Source organism: Cetorhinus maximus, chromosome 10, assembly GCF_964194155.1.
Source record: "Cetorhinus maximus chromosome 10, sCetMax3.hap1.1, whole genome shotgun sequence".
In the NCBI taxonomy this organism is placed as follows: Eukaryota; Metazoa; Chordata; class Chondrichthyes; order Lamniformes; family Cetorhinidae; genus Cetorhinus; species Cetorhinus maximus.
The window spans coordinates 622,333-639,816 of record NC_135888.1 but is presented as its reverse complement, the minus strand read 5'-3'; positions in this window follow the sequence as shown (position 1 = coordinate 639,816).

Below are 17,484 nucleotides of genomic sequence, written 5' to 3'. Positions count from 1 at the left end.
AACCTGGGGGCTAACCTTGGCAGCTGATTCACTGATGCTGGTGTTTCTTCTGCCAACGGTTGAAAAATGATCATTTTATCAGCTGTTGGTGTAAATGCAATTTTTTCTTGTTTCACTTAAGTTGTCAGAATATTTTCTGTCTATAGAAGTGCCTTTTACAGCTCACTTACACTTTGTGAAAAAGCAACTCCCTCTGTGGTTACAGATGTCAAGAATAGACGACAGATGGCAAGGTTAAAGGGCAAATCTCAATACAAGGCCATGTAAGCCTGTAACATGTTTCCATGATACAGTTATAATCAAAACTCACACAATAAAAGTGGAACCAAAGCTGGTAATTGGACATGGGCTCATGTCCGGCTTATACCAGCGATGGGGTCAGAATGCATCCATTGAACAGTCAACAGCGAGAAACAGAAATCACATTTCAGGATGAATCTTATGACTGTTTTCCCCATAGGGAGCAGATTGAACATTCCGACACTGCACAGAGGAAGACTATACATAGCCTCTGACAATTTATTAATACAGCTTCTATTGAACACAACAGATTGTTTGATGAGATTCACATCACTGGGTTTATTTTTAGCAGCTTTAATGTTTGAAGCATGCAGATTTGGAGGGGAATTATATTCTAAATCAGATTTTCTACATAATCCTGCATGTGATGAGATACTTTGTATTTAGATTTATATGTGTTTTTAAATTTTCCAACTACTTATGGTCAGAAGCAGCTCGAGAGCAAACAAACAATGTTTGTCAAATATTTCCCCCGTGTTAAGGTCACTTAATTCTCCGCCATTAACATGAGGAATTGCAATGGGCAGTGTTCTACATTCCTCAGATCGCTGAAGCCGAATTATTGAGGTCATTTCAGAAGGGACATAGCACAAATAGTTCTATACTACGTAATACTGGACTAAGGAAAGATTCGGAGATATCAGCAGGTGTTTTAGATATCTCCCTCTCAAATACTTGTGTGGCAATGCAAGAGAACGTCTTAATATATCAAACAACAATATCACTGAAAATGCAAAGAGCAGAAATGTGATGGCTCAGAGAGCAAATAAAACTGTGTTGAAGTCATTCCAATCAAGGAGCTCCTACAATCTGCACTGTTAGCTGATCCCAGGCAGTAGTGCGATGATATAATTGGTCTCAGTGCTTCCAAGTGAAGGATAGCTCGAGCCCCTGCTCCAGATCACTATCCAATGACTACCAGAAAGCACATACATGTTGACACTAAATGATGACAGGATTGGACCCAGCTATGCTCTTAATAAAGTCAGTACTTTTTACACTCATTCTTGGAAATGAAAGGCTGAACATTGTGAATCTGTCAGAAGCACTGGTAACCTCCCAGCACCGACCCCACTAGGCTCTGCAGTGATAGGCCATTCCTTTTTCATGAAGCCAGTGAGTGCCGGACAGCTGGTGTCTAGCCCACAAAGCTGGAACTACCAGTGTCTTGTCCACTCCCAGACCCCATGGAATATTCTTCAGCCTCGGTGGGCAGTCAGTGTGGGTCCATGCCAATTTTGTGGCCTAAACCCCCACCCCATCCAAACCTCTGAGGGAGAAGGCACTGCTGTCCATCTGGAGGTTGACATGTATCATCTCACATCTGGTGGCCTCCAAGTATTATGATGGATCATGTCAAAGTTCAGGGAGGGGTTGCAATGGAGGTGGGAATCCTGAGGAAACTGGGGCCTAATAAACGCTGAATCAAGTTCACATTAAGAACTTTCAGCTGGAGTGATCATTTTTGCATTTCTGAAGTAAATTCTAAATCAATAAACCATTGGCATGACAAAGCAGTGTTATAAAGGGTAAAGGGTACAACTATTCAGAAGTTAAGAAGTGGGGTTCTGGAAGGGTCAATGTGTTGTTCACAATTTATATTGACAATTTAGACTTTGGAATTAAAAACACAATTTTTAAATTTGCGGATGACAACAAATCTGGGGGTTTAGTCAATACTGAAGAGGAGACAACAATTACAAGAAAGCATTAATAAACTAGCAAAATGCACATAAAATTGGCTAATGAATTTCACCCAGCAAGTGTGAGGTAGAAAAAATAAGAAGGTCACATATTACTGAGAAACTGATAATATTAATGGAGTAGAGGAGAAAAGGAATCTGGGAGTGTAAGTATACAAATCACGATAAGTTACACCATAGGCTAATAAAAGCATTAAAAAAAAACAAGTCCTAGGCTTTATTTCTACAGGGATTGAATTGGAACACAGAATTTATGCTAAATTGGTATTGAACATTGGTTAGACCACACTTGGAGAACTGTGTGCAGTTCTGGTCACTATATTATGAAAAGGATACAGAAGCACAGTCGAGGGTGTGAAAAAGATTTACAAGGGTGATACCAGAAATGTAAAGTTATACCTATTAGGAAAAGATTTGCAGGCTGGATCTCTTTTTAATTGAAATAGAAGACTGAGGGGTGACCTAATAGAGGTCTTTGAAACTATGAAAGGTTTTGGCAGAGTAGACACAGAGAGAATGTTCCAACACATGGGAAGAGCAAAATTAGAGGCTGTCAACATAAGATAATCAGCAAAAATCAAATAGGGAATTCAGAAGAAACTTCTACACTCAGGGAGTGGTCAGAATGTGGAACTCGTTACCACAGGGAGTAGTGAGGCAAATAGTGTAGATCCATTTAAAGGGAAGTTAGATAAGCATAAGCAGAATAAGGGAATAATGGGTTATGCTGTTAGAGTTAGATGGACAAGGATGGGAGGAGGCTCAAGTGGAGCATAAATGGCATGGGCTGCTTGGACTGAATGGCATCTTTCTGTGCAGTCTATTCTATGTAATTTTATGTGATAGCTGGAAAATGAGTGAGCAGAGTGGTAGATATTCAAGAAATGTTTAAAATGCTTATCGATCGTTACGAATCGGAATATCTTAGTGACATTTCTTTGAGCAAAACTAGAATTCTGTGGATTCCGAGTTGATCCAGTTTCCCATTCCAATCAGAATGCCTCTGCTGAATGCCAAACAGGACAACAGATGCTATAGAATATCTCCAGTGCAGGAATTGGCTGACTACTCTTCACTACCAAGTTTATTTATGGAAATGTGGCTCAGGAGCAGACTTCCCTGAACGGACAGGAGTACATCAAGTGCACAGTGCTTAGTTTAGGTTGACTGTTCTGAATGATGCCTCAACCCTGAATAAAGACATTGTCAGCGTTCCAGAATTTGTTTTTGCAAATTAATGACTGGAACTGAATGATTGTGACAAGAGGGGAATTTCAAGTCTAAGAGATGCTTTCGAAAGAAGTAAGTGTTCAGTTCAATGTAAATGCAAAGCTGTTTTCAAAAGCCTCATTTCATTCCAAGTATCAACACAGCTTATCGAAATGTGCAAGCCATAAACGTATGCAAATATGCTTACTGACTTCTTAGAACTTCCTGGTCTCTGCAAAAGAGGAATAGAAAGCGATAATTGGATTTTAGTCATCTGTAACATAAAACGGTTAGAGATGAATTAGGGAAATCCTGACTTCCAGACATTTCGGATGACATTCTCTCCTAATTCCTGGAATATGAGCTACTTTACAGCTTTAGTTAATGAAAAAGATTGCTCGATTTATTTATATAAATACGAATGTTAATAGCATGCAATTTGGCATTTCTACATAAGAACATACGAAACTAGAAAAGACTATTCGGTCCATCGGTCCTGTTCTTTCCGCAAAATATGTATTTCCCCACAGAAACTTAACCCAGCCATCACAACATCGAAACCAAACACTTGCCAAACCTCAGATATAGCTCTGAAAAAACTGGCTCCGGTCCCTAAAGGTAATGAAGAGAAACTAGAGGGAACCCAAGCACGTGATACAAACTATTGAACGATGGCCAAATGCAATCCACACAAATCATCCACAGTCCCACCAGCACAGGAACCATTAGGCAGAATCATCCCAGGTTTGCACTAAGCTTGGTAATGGGTGGGCCAAACAATGTTTTACCCCCCCGGGCCACAATGGCGGCTTGTCACGCTGTATCATCCCAAACCCACTGCATTAATTATACATTCCTGGGAAACACACTGTTTCCATGGTGGCCGGGATCTCATTTGCCCGCCCGCCATCACCTCGTCGCTTAAATATGAAGCCGGGTGCCATATTTAAAGTTCAGTCACGTGCATGTCTCTCAGTGCCTCCAGTCCACAACTGCTCCATGGAAGACAGGGTGGCCCTGAAAGGTAAAAAGACTGCAGCCCCAAGTTTAGTGAAGCGTCCCTCAAGTGCCTTTTGGACGCCTTGGAGGCTCACCGTGATGTCCTCAACCCCCTGTCCTGGCTACAGGAGGGACAGCGGCATATGAACCTAGTGTGGGAGGAGGTGGCAGCGGTGGTCAGCATCAATGCCCTGCAAAAGAGGACAGCCACCCAGCGCCACTACAGGATGAATGATCTCATCCGTTGCACCAGGGTAACTCACTATTCCCATCACTCTCAACTCACATACCCACAAACCCACCACACACCCACAGGGATCTCACACCTCAAGGGACAACACCATTAACTCTCACACACACCCTCACATCTCCATCAGGCTCATATCCTCTGGAGTCCATGGCTCCGCTCACCACACAAACATCCCACTCAGTGCCATGTGTCCTGCTCACACTCTCTCCATCTGTTTCCATGCAGGAGAAGCTGTTCACATCAGCAGGGAGAGGTCCCAGACTGGGGATGGAGTGGCCCACATTAGGCCCCTCACTCACTTTGAGGAGCCTGCCTACCTGCAGCAATGGTGAGGCCAGCAGCAAACATCCACGTAAGAATCTTGCACCACATCATCCCTCTCTCAACACAACTGTGAGTGTCTCTCTCTTTCCTGCTTTTGACTCTGCTGACATGTACTAATTATCTATACTTTGGTTCACAGGGAGCTCTATTAAATGACCAACGCCCTCAGACAGCCAGTCCCTCAGCTCCATCCAAGTCCTCATCTCCAGCCAAGAGGACACCTCCTCCATTGAAGAACTGGGAATAAGCAGCCTGGAAGACCCATCACAGCGCTTACCCACACCCTCCACTAGCGCAGAGACACACACCTTGGTGGGACCTAGATCTAGAGCAGGCTCAGGTTCTCAATCTGGTGGTCACCACATGGACACATGTCGCCAGCAGGAGGAGGCAGGTTCAGCTGAGCTCCCCGGCACTCGGAGGCCTGCTGGGGAAGAGGCATCTGTGAGGTCCGACTTGGATGACAAGCCTCTGGAATTGGCCTTCCAACTCACCCTGGAGAGTCAGCAGGTGTGGGAACATCATGCAGAGTTGTTGGAAGCCCTCAACAGACTGGCACACGTGTTGGAGGAGTGCGTCCATCTGCTCTCTGATGAAGTGGTGCCCACATGTGCATTTATGGAGGTCTTCATGGGGACGATGGCGGACGCTATGGAGACCCTGGTCCAGCAGAACACGGATATGTGTGCAGACCTGTGGAAATGCGAGAGGTAAATGGGACACCTCAACATCCCCCCCAGGTACTCCTTCCCCTAAGGAGTCAAGCCAGGGCCCCCAGGCACCCGAAGGGAGGGGGAGGAGCAGCTGGACACCCCTGGGCCATCCACTCAGGAATTTCAGAGTATGTCCCCTCACTCCGAGTACCCCTTGCCTGTGAGCCCCTCAAACCTCATTCTCTGTCACTGCGGAGGAGGAAGGCAGCCAACGAGTGATTCTGGAGGGAGAAGTTTGTGTGTGGCGGGGCCTTTCGGAGCCTCGTGTAAACACTCTCCCATGCACGGAATCCTTCCCGCGTATCTCTCACTCAGTGCCCTGTGCGTTTTCAATGCTGCCGGCTGGGGTTCACTCTCAGTTGTCCATCTGAGCTGACCCTGTATCTCCGCCCACCCAGTGATCACCCTCCCAGGCAGCGCCTGACCTCGCCCTCCATTAATGTCGTTTCACTTCTGATTTAGGCAGCATGGTGTGAATTCGCTTTCTCATAAGCTCCCCCCGTCTTTTCCCCTCCCCCAGTTACCCATTTCCTTTCCCCCATCACTGTTGACCCCCCAGCATCACCTTCCACCTCCCCCTCCGTCACCTCGCAGCCACAACCCTTTTCCCTCGGGAATGTCCAGGTGAAGGTGCACATTCCCTTCCTTCCCAAAAATCCCACCCTCATCCACATTCACCTCCCCCACCTCCTCCTTCCCACCCCCAGGGTCCGTGTCTGCCTCCGAGTCCCCAACAACCACCCTCACTGTCCCTCACACCCTCCCACCTCACTCTGCCCTCACCCTCCCACCCTCCCACCTCACTCTGCCCTCACCCTCCCACCCTCCCGCCTCACTCTGCCCTCACCCTCCCACCCTCCCGCCTCACTCTGCCCTCACCCTCCCACCCTCCTACCTCACTCTGCCCTGGGTCACTCCCACCCTACCGCCTCACTCTGCCCTCACCCTCCCACCCTCCCACCTCACTCTGCCCTCACCCTCCCACCCTCCCACCTCACTCTGCCCTCACCCTCCCACCCTCCTACCTCACTCTGCCCTCGGTCACTCCCACCCTCCCGCCTCACTCTGCCCTCACCCTCCCACCCTCCCGCCTCACTCTGCCCTCGGTCACTCCCACCCTCCCGCCTCACTCTGCCCTCACCCTCCCACCCTCCTACCTCACTCTGCCCTCGGTCACTCCCACCCTACCACCTCACTCTGCCCTCACCCTCCCACCCTCCTACCTCACTCTGCCCTCACCCTCCCACCCTCCTACCTCACTCTGCCCTCGGTCACTCCCACCCTCCCGCCTCACTCTGCCCTCGGTCACTCCCACCATTCCCCCATACCATGCCCACTCTCAGTTCGCTCCCCAGGAAGCAGTCATGGACACACCAGACCCCACTCTTGCACGTTCACCTGGACATTCCCCCCTCTGGACCCCTTCCCCACCGAAACTCCTCCCCCCCTCCAGACCCCTGCCCCCCTGGAACCCCTTGCCCTTGCTTGGTCCTCCCACCCCGTCTGCTTAGTCACTTCCCTTCCTGACTCCCTCAGGCTCCCGTACTTCTACCACCCTTAGTCTTTCCCCCTCCCGACTCCTTCCTCCAGCCTTACCTCTGCCTCCAGCCTCACTTCTCCATCCAGTCTTACTCCCTCCCCTCTCTGCACTCCTTCCTCCCCTGAACTCCTTCCCCCCTCCAAACTCCTTCCCTTACACCTTACACCCCCCCTTACACTTACCTATCCAGTTGCCACTTCTCCCCCATTACCCCTTCTCCCCTTGTTTTCCCTCCCCCCTCCCAACCTCAATCCCCTGATATCACAGAATCACAGTGCAGAAGAGGCCCTTCGGCCCATCGAGTCTGCACCAACACGTGAGAAACACCTGACCTACCTACCTAATCCCATTTACCAGCACTTGGCCCATAGCCTTGAATGTTATGATGTGCCAAGTGCTCATCCAGGTACTTTTTAAAGGATGTGAGGCAACCCGCCTCCACCACCCTCCCAGGCAGCGCATTCCAGACCCTCACCACCCTCTGGGTAAAAAAGTTTTTCCTCACATCCCCCCTAAACCTCCTGCCCCTCACCTTGAACTTATACCCCCTTGTGACTGACCCTTCAACTAAGGGGAACAGCTGCTCCCTATCCACCCTGTCCATGTCCCTCATAATCTTGTACACCTCAATCAGGTCGCCCCTCAGTCTTCTCTGCTCTAATGAAAACAACCCAAGTCTATCCAACCTCTCTTCATAACTTAAATGTTTCATCCCAGGCAACATCCTGGTGAATCTCCTCTGCACCCGCTCCAGTAAAATCACATCCTTCCTATAATGTGGCGACCAGAACTGCACACAGTACTCCCGCTGTGGCCTCACCAAGGTTCTGTACAACTCCAACATGACCTCCCTACTTTTGTGATCTATGCCTCGATTGATAAAGGCAAGTGCCCCATATGCCTTTTTCACCACCCCACTAACATGCCCCTCCGCCTTCAGAGATCTATGGACACACACGCCAAGATCCCTTTGTTCCTCAGAACTTCCTAGTGCCATGCCGTTCATTGAATACTTCCTTGTCAAATTACTCCTTCCAAAGTGTATCACCTCACACTTTTCAGGGTTAAATTCCATCTGCCAATTATCTGCCCATTTGACCATCCTGTCTATATCTTCCTGTAGCCCAAGACACTCAACCTCACTGTTAACCACCCGGCCAATCATTGTATCATCCACAAACTTACTAATCCTACCCCCCACATAGTCATCTATGTCGTTAATATAAATGACAAATAATAGAGGACCGAGCACAGATCCCTGTGGTACGCCACTGGACACTGGCTTCCAGTCACTAAAGCATCCTTCTGTCATCACCCTCTGTCGCCTACAACTAAGCCAAATTACCCTGTATCCCATGTGCATTTGCCTTTGTTATAAGTCTCCCATGTGGGACCTTGTCAAAGGCTTTGCTGAAATCCATATAAACTGCATCAACTGCACTACCCTCATCTACACACCTGGTCACCTCCTCAAAAAATTCAACCTCACTTCATGACACCTTCATTCCCCCCTCCCAACCTCATCCACCCCCCCACCCACGTCACTTCTTCCTCTCCCAGCTGATCCTAGACCTTCCTCTCCCACCCCCTCGACCACCATCTGTTGTGAGCATCAATGGTGACTTTCCAACTGCTCTGAGCTGCTTCTAGCAGAGCCATGTCCATGAGAATCTATCCCAGCATGCCATGGACATTCCTCCAGGATGTTCCTCGGGCTCCAGCATCTCCTGCTCCTCCCGATGTCCGGGATGTGAGTGAGGCCCTGGCGGGTAAGTCCCGACTTCTGCACGTCACAGTTGTCGAGACGTGTTCTGCACCGGGGTGTTTTCCTGTCGATGTGGGTGGATGATCCAGGGGAGGGGGATGAGCCCGGCGGGTTGGCCTTACAATGATGTGCTGATGTATTACAATAAGGTTCCTGATGTCTGATGATGGGGAATGCGGCCGCCATCAATGGGCTAAACGGATGATCACAAGCTAGTTTCATGAATTTTTGGCCTTCTCACCATATTACCCGCTGGTGCCACTGATCTCGCTCATGCCAGTGGGCACAGGTGATTCCGCCCATTGATCTTTTGGAATTTTTGAACATGCAGTTTCATTCTTTCCCATAACCAAACAACATCGGCCTCCTCATCACCCCCGTTCCCCCTCTTTATACACAAATTCTTTTGTTCTTGAAGGTGTTGGGTCTTTGCTGAACCATCATGCCATGGAAGCTGGCCATTCTCTTGGACCTCACCCAGGTTTCCATTGTCTACCAGTGAGCTGGCAATCAGTCATGGAGAGAGCATTGGACAAGTCAGGTTTATTTTCTTCATTGTTTCACAGGGCGTGGCTGTCATTGGCTGGGCCAGCATTTATTGCCTACCCCTAATTGCCCTTGAGAAGACGGGGGTGAGCTGCCACCTTGAAACATTGCTGTCCATGTAGTATAGATACATCCACTGTGCTGTTAGGGAGGGAGCTCCAGGGTTTTGACCCAGCGACAGTGAAGGAACGGCGATGTATTTCCAAGGCAGCATAATATGTGGCTTGGAGGGAAACTTGCAGGTGGTTGTGTTCCTATGCATCTGCTGCCCTTGTCCTTCTAGGGGTCATGGGTTTGGAAGGTGTTGTCTGAGGAGCCTTGGTGAATTGCTGCAGTGCATCTTGTAGATGGTACACACTGCTGCTGCTGTGTGTCGGTGGTGGAGGGAGTGAATGTTTGTGGATGTGGTGTCAATCAAGCGGGCTGCTTTGTCCTGGATAGCTTCTTGAGTGTTGTGGGAGCTGCACTCATCCAGGCAAGTGGGGAGTATTCCATCCCATTCCTGACTTGTGCCTTGTAGATGGTGGACAGGCTTTGGGGAGTCAGGAGGTGAGTTACTCACCACAAAATTCCCAACCTTTGACACGGTCTTGTAGCCACAGTATTTATATAGCTGGTCCAGTTCAGTTTCTGATCAATAGAAAACCCCAGGATGTTGATAGTGGGGGATTCAGTGATGATAGTGTCATTGAATGTCAAGGGGCGATGGTTGGATTCTCTCTTGTTGGAGATGGTCATTGCTTGACACTTGTTGTGGCGTGAATGTTACTTGCCACTTATCAACTCAAGCCTGGATATTGTCCAGGTCTTGCTGCATTTGGACATGGACTGCTTCAGTATCTGAGCAGTCACGAATGATGCTGAACATTGTGTAATGGTCAGCGAACATCCCCACTTCTGACCTTATGATGTAGGAAGGTCATTGATGAAGCAGCTGAAGGTGGTTGGGCCTAGGATCCTGCCCTGAGGAACTCCTGCAGCGATGTTCTGGGATAGAGATGATTGGCTTCCAACAACCATAACCATCTTCCTTTGTGCTAGTTATGGCTCCAACCACCGGAGAGTTTTCCCCCTGATTCCCATTGACTCCAGTTTTGTTCGGGCTCCTTGATGCCACACTCTGTCAAATGCAGCCTTGATTTCAAGGGCAGTCACTCTCACCTCACCTCTTTTCAGCACTTTTGTCCATGTTTAGATGAAGGCTGTAATGAGGTCAGGAGCTGAGTGGCCCTGGCAGAATCCAAACTGATCGCCAGTGAGCAGTTATTGCTGAGTAAGTGCCTATTGACAGCACTATTGACGACACTTTCCATCACTTTACTGATGGCCGAAAGTGGACTGATGGGGCAGTAATTGGCCGGGTTGGATTTGTCCTGCTTTTTGTGTAATGGACATACCTGGGCAATTTTCCACATAGCCAGGCGGATGCCAGTGTTGTAGCTGTACTGGAACAGCTTGTCTAAGGGCACAGTTAGTTCTGGAGCACAAGTCTTCAGTACTATTGCTGGAATATTGTCAGGGCCCACAGCCTTTGCAGTATCCAGTGCCTTCAGTCGTTTCTTGATATAACTCGGAGTGAATCAAATTGGCTGAAGACTGGCATCTGTGATGATGGGGACCCCAGGAAGAAAGTGAGATGGATCATCCATTCGGCACTTCTGTCTAAACATTGTTGCAAATGCTTCAGCTTTGTCTTTTGCACTGATGTGCTGGGACTCCCCTATTACTGAGGATGGGGATACTTGTGGGGCCTTTGTCTCCTGTTAGCTGTTGAATTGTTCACCACTATTCATGACTGGATGTGGCAGGACTGAGGAACTGAGACCTGATTCGTTGTTTGTGGGATCGCTTAGCTCTGTCTATCGCATACTGCTTATGCTGTTTGTTCTGCAAGTTGACTCCTGAGGTTGACACCTCATTTTTAGGTATACCTGGTGCTGCTCCTGGCATGCCCCCCTGCACTCTTCATTGAACCAGGGTTGATTCCCCTTGCTTGATGGTAATGGTAGAGTGGGTGAAATGCCGGGCCAGGAGGTTACAGATTGTGTTCGAGTGCAATTCTGCTGCTGCTGATGACCCACAGCGCCTCATGGATGCCCAGTCTTGAGTTTCTAGATCGGTTTGAAATCTATCCCATTTAGCAGGGTGGTAGGGTCTCACAGCATGATGGAGGGTATTCTCAATGCGAAGACGGGACTTTGTCTTCACAAGAACTGTGTGGTGGTCGCTCCTACCAATACGATCACAGACAGATGTATCTGCATTAATGAGGACGAAGTCAAGTAGGTTTTTCCCTCTTGTTGGTTCCCTCACCACCTGCCGCAGACCCAGTTTAGCAGCTGTGTCCTTGGCCAGCTCGGTCAGTATTGGTGTTGGTATTTTCTGCACTGGGATGTTCTTTTGCCTCCTTCACCGTTTTGCTCCCTGCCCGGTTCCCTCGGGGATGGTCTCAGCTCCCGCCACTTGTTCAACTTCCTGCCCAGCAGCCGGATCAGTGCCTGGTGCCGGCTCCATGGCCGCTTTCTGGGGCCACCCACCCAGCCTCTGGACACCTCTTCCCTTGGCGGCTTTCCTCCAGCTGGCACCACCCTTCCCCTGCCCGCCCAGCTTCTTCTTCTTCACCCGGGCCGGGCTCCTCTTCATCTTCCCCTCGCCGCCGCCAGCCGCTCTCTGCTGCCGGCCCGGGGGTCGGGGTGGCAACCGGGTGGCTCTGGCTGTCCAGATGCTGCCAGTTGATCTTGAAGGAGCCCATGTGCCCATGGCAGCAGCAGTGAGCCCTCGGTGACCAGGCTCCAGACTGCCTGGTTCACCCGCGAGTTGATCCACGGCACATCGTAGCCGACGGCCAACTTAGAGAGGCCACGGCCAGCCCGGGAAGACTCCAGGATGGTGGGCTCTCCCACCCCTGCTGCACCGTGGGCGGGCTCCTCCGCCTCCTCACCTTCCTGGGACACGTCCAGGAATGGTGTTGCTGATGTCTGGGATATTGTCCATGACATATGATTCCGTGAGGATGACTATGCCAGGCTTGACTAGTCTGTGAAACCGCTCTCCCAGTTTTGGCACTAGCCCCCAGATGTTAGTGAGGAGGAGTTTACAAGGTCGACAGGGCGGGGTTTGCCATTGTCGTTTCCAGTGCTTAGGTCAATGCCGGGTGATTGTACTGATTTCATTTCTTTTTGTAGGCTTTGTAACAGTTTAGATATAACCGAGTTGCTCGCTAGGCTATTTCAGAATCAACCATATTGCTGTGGGTTTGGAGTCAGCAAGTTTAAAGGTAGATTTCCTTCCCTAAAGGGCATTAGTGACCCTGATGGGCTTTTACAACAATCAGAAATGGTTTCATGGTCACTATTAACAAGACTAACTTTTTAATTCCAGGCTTATTAACTGAATTTAAATTCCACCAGCTGCCGTGATGGGATTTGAACTCATGCCCCCCGAGCATTAGCCTGGGCCTCTAGATTACTCGTCTGGTGACATCACCGCTATGCCAACACCTCCCCCTTAGAGGTAACATAGTCATGGATGAAGATTTCAACAGCAGAAGTGCTGAGACAGATGATACTATGCAAGTGGAAGCAGGTGATCCTGGTGATGACCTGGATACGGGATAGGAAACTCAACTCAGGGTCAGCCCTTGTTTAACATCCACATGCTGTTCTTAAAGGTGTTTAACTGACACAACACCACTTGTTTTTGCCAGAGTCCACTCCACATATCTGCCACTCACTGTGAGTTAACATCTCAGCATAGACAGCAACCTACAAACAGATGTAGGATACGATTTGTCTATTGAATTAAACCATAAAAATATTGTGCCATGCACCTCAATAATATAGATCTTATTATTGTAACAATAAATGTAAGATAGCAAATCCTGTCTCTGAAATAGCAAAGGCAAATGATTATATTTTCATATAAAGTTTTCATTGTCATGAAGATGTGCTTGGGTCAAATATTGATTTTTAATTCACCAGTTTAAACATGAATGGGAGCTTTTAAAACACAGACTAAAAGTGACTTGAGATCACAGCCAAGATTGCTACCCCAATTTGCATCACTATACAACCCACATTCCAATTCACTGGAATGGAAACAACCTGTCGGTAAAACCCAGCCTGTCTGCAATGACCTCCTGGAGAATGTGAAGGACTCACATATCCTGTCCCATTAACAAGGCATTAAGGCAATCAGCTAAGATATTCAACTATCGGAGATGGACCATTAAGACTAATCAGTTGGACAATGGCACCCTGGCTAAGATAGAACTTCAGACATGAGCTAATCAAGTTACCCTTGGAATACACCGACAATCGCCTTATTTGGGATCCCTGGCAGTTGGAGAAGGTCACATGACAAGCCAATCTTTATGTTTCGAGCACATTTTCTCAGTAGAACTGGGGACAAACAGCTGAGAATCTGAGAGGAAAGACCCAAGTGGAGATCCCTCCTGCCACCCTCTCTCTCCAACCCACCTGGCAAGTTTCGAGCCCTGACCATGACCATCTGGAGATACTCTTCCTTCAAACAGAGGCTTCTGAAAAGAAATTCAGCCCCAGCACGACTGTCTCCAGAAAAACAACCAAATCAGCCAGCTCCATCTTTCAATCTCAAGCATCTGGAGGAAAGTTTGAAAACAGCAAAGTTCCCAAACTACAGACTATATTTTCCTTTTTACTTTTAGTGAACTCTAATTTTGCCAACCTATCCTTTCCCACTGTATAATCTGTATCTGTGTATGTGAACTGTGTGCGTGTGTGTGTAAGTCGGAGTATATTTTATTATTTTACTTCAATCAGTTTAAGTATAATAAAGCTAACCCCTTTCTTAGTTTCACTCAAGAAAACCTGTCCAGTTGGTTCTTTTATGTTCACAGTTTGTAAACAGTTAAGTACTCATTGACTTGGCAAGTATATTCTTTTCAAACAAAAAAACCTGTTCTGATCAAATGAGGAGAGGGAAAAGAGGGGAGCCATTTGACCACTCCTTAGCTGGTCATAACACCAGGTACTAAATAACATACGGAAAATGACCATTAAACCTCTCAGCGATTTGAATGGTTATTCTTCTATGCTATACCTGATAATGATGCAAGAGTGAAAGAAAATGTAAACAGTTGAAAAAATGGCATTGTTAGGAGAGTCAGGTACATGCTCAGGCACTCGTGTAATACAAGACGTTGGATACGGTAATAGAATCCACAGCACAGGAACAGGCCATTTGGCCCAGCTAGTCTCTGTCAGATGAAGCAAACTTCATCTCACTCTGAATACCTCTGCTCCCATATCCCTCTATTTCTATTTCCCTTACATATGTGTCAAACCTCCCTTTTAAATGAGTCAGTGCTACCTACTTCACTCCTCAGCATAAAACAAAAAACTGCGGATGCTGGAAATCCAAAACAAAAACAGAAACAGAAATACCTGGAAAAACTCAGCAGGTCCGGCAGCATCGGCGGAGAAGAGTACAGTTGATGTTTCGAGTCCTCATGACCCTTCAACAGAACAGGACTGTTGAAGGGTCATGAAACATCAACTGTGCTCTTCTCCGCCGATGCTGCCAGACCTGCTGAGTTTTTCCAGGTATTTCTGTTGCTGTTTTTGTTTTGTCACTTCTCAGCATGTTCCACATTGTCACGCTATCTGCATGAAGAAATTCCTCTTAAATTCTCTCTTTGATTTTTTAATGGCTATCTTATATCTACCCTTATTTTAAACTCAACACAAGTGGAAAAGGTTTCTCCACATCCACCACATAAAACCCTTCCATCATTCTCAAGACCTCAATCATGTCTCCATTTAGTCTTTTCAAGATAAAAGATCGCCAGCCTGCTCAATCTTTCCTGATAGTCTTTCCCTCTCAGTAATGCTCACATCCTTATAAATCTTTTCTGCACTTTCTCCAGGGCTTTGGTATTCTTCTGTAGTAACTTCAGGCAGCACTCTGAGTGTGGTCTCACCAAAATTCTGTATAAATTTAACTTATTGGGATAAATTTTCAGGCCTAGAGGCAAAGAGCAGGTCAATGAGACTAATTGGACAGCTCTTTCAAAGGACCAGCACAGGCATAATGGGCCAAATGGCCTTCTTCTGTGCTATGTGATTCTATAATTTTATTTTGCCGATTCCATCTTGCTTTGGAGTAACTAACTTTAGCTGTTAAATTAAATCTGATTATAGTCTAACAAATTGAAAAATATTAATATCAATAAAGAAAAAGTTTAAAAGCAAAGATAAACAATATCACAGAAGACTTGTGTAGCTGTGTGCCAAAATCCAGACAGCCAAATAGCAATTTGACATGTTAATGACACTGTGAATGTTTCAGGGTCTGTAGTTTCCATCATTTTGTGATTGCGTGTATATGTTTCCCTGTGTTTGACCATGTTGAAATGGAGCCGTGTGTTTTGTAGGTTTAATTGACTTGACCCTCGTGGACGAATGATAGCAGGTGGTGCAAAACTAGATCATGGAAGGCAGCTTGCAATGGCTGCAAGGTGCCTGATGATGAGCTGGTACCATTCGGGGAGAGAGATCACAGCCACTGTAGGAACCACATGGCAAATTCTGTGCAGAAGCAAACCAGTGTTTAACACAAGCCTGATGGTGTCCTAAACACACAAGTGAAACCAGAGCTACAGAATAACATATAACCAGGACAAATGGGATAAAAGGAGATTGTGGCCAGCGTGGGTGTAAATGTTCCCGCACCAGGAGAAGTTTCTCAGTATTCAGTTATCCTACTTGAGAAATCAAAATGAATTAAATAAGTTAGTAAATCAGAATATCAATATGTATGCAAGTCAAAGCAGGAGGAACATTGAAACTATAATGAAAGCTCTTTCGCTGAGAATAATAATTAAGCATTTCCAGCTCATGGGATCAGGTTTTCCAGCCCCAGCTGAAGTACCAGATTAATGACTGCGGAGATTTTAATTTTTCACTGGTAGTGTAAATGAAGCAGTTGACGGAGCTAAAATCAAGGTGGCCCGTTTGCAGACCCAGTCCTGCTCTCAGACATATTTTTGGGGCCCTCTGCTGGGAGGATTAGGATGCTCAGCTCTGAAAACCCTGAGGTGGAATTTTACAATCCCTCCTGCTAGCGGGATTTCCTGGTCCCACCAAAGTCAATGGACTATTGAACAGCTCGTCATGTTTTATAGTCCTGCCCCCACCATGATGGGGCTGTGAAACTCTGGCCCCGGCGGATCAGAAATAGAGAGCCGCAAATGGAAATGGTAAAGTTATTTTTGTGGAGATAAGGAGCAGCAAATGGCCCCCACCGGGGCTCCACAGGAGCTTCCACAGATTACTTCCTCCCTCCCCCAACACCCCCCACCCCACACACAAACACACCCACACACACAAGCACACAAACACACGCGCACACACAAATACGCACACACCCACACACACGTGCACGCACACACAGAGGAATACACACACACAAATACACACAAACACACACGCACACAAGCGCACACACCCACACACACAGGAACACACGCGCACAGGAACACACGCGCATAGGAACACACGCGCACAGGAACACACGCGCACACAAGCGCACACACCCACACACACAGGAACACACGCGCACAGGAACACACGCGCATAGGAACACACGCGCACAGGAACACGCGCGCACACAAGCGCACACACCCACACACACAGGAACACACGCGCACAGGAACACGCGCACAGGAACACGCGCGCACAGGAACACACGCGCACAGAAACACACGCGCACAGAAACACACGCGCACAGAAACACACGCGCACAGGAACACACGCACACAGAAACACACGCACACAGAAACACACGCGCACAGAAACACACGCGCACAGGAACACACGCGCACAGGAACACACGCGCACAGAAACACACGCACACAGAAACGCACGCACACAGGAACGCACGCACACAGAAACACACGCAAACACGTACACAGAAACACACGCACACAGGAACACACGCACACAGGAACACACCCACACAGGAACACACGCACACAGAAACACACCCACACAGGAACACACGCACACAGGAACACACCCACACAGGAACACACCCACACAGGAACACACGCACACAGGAACACACGCACACAGGAACACACCCACACAGAAACA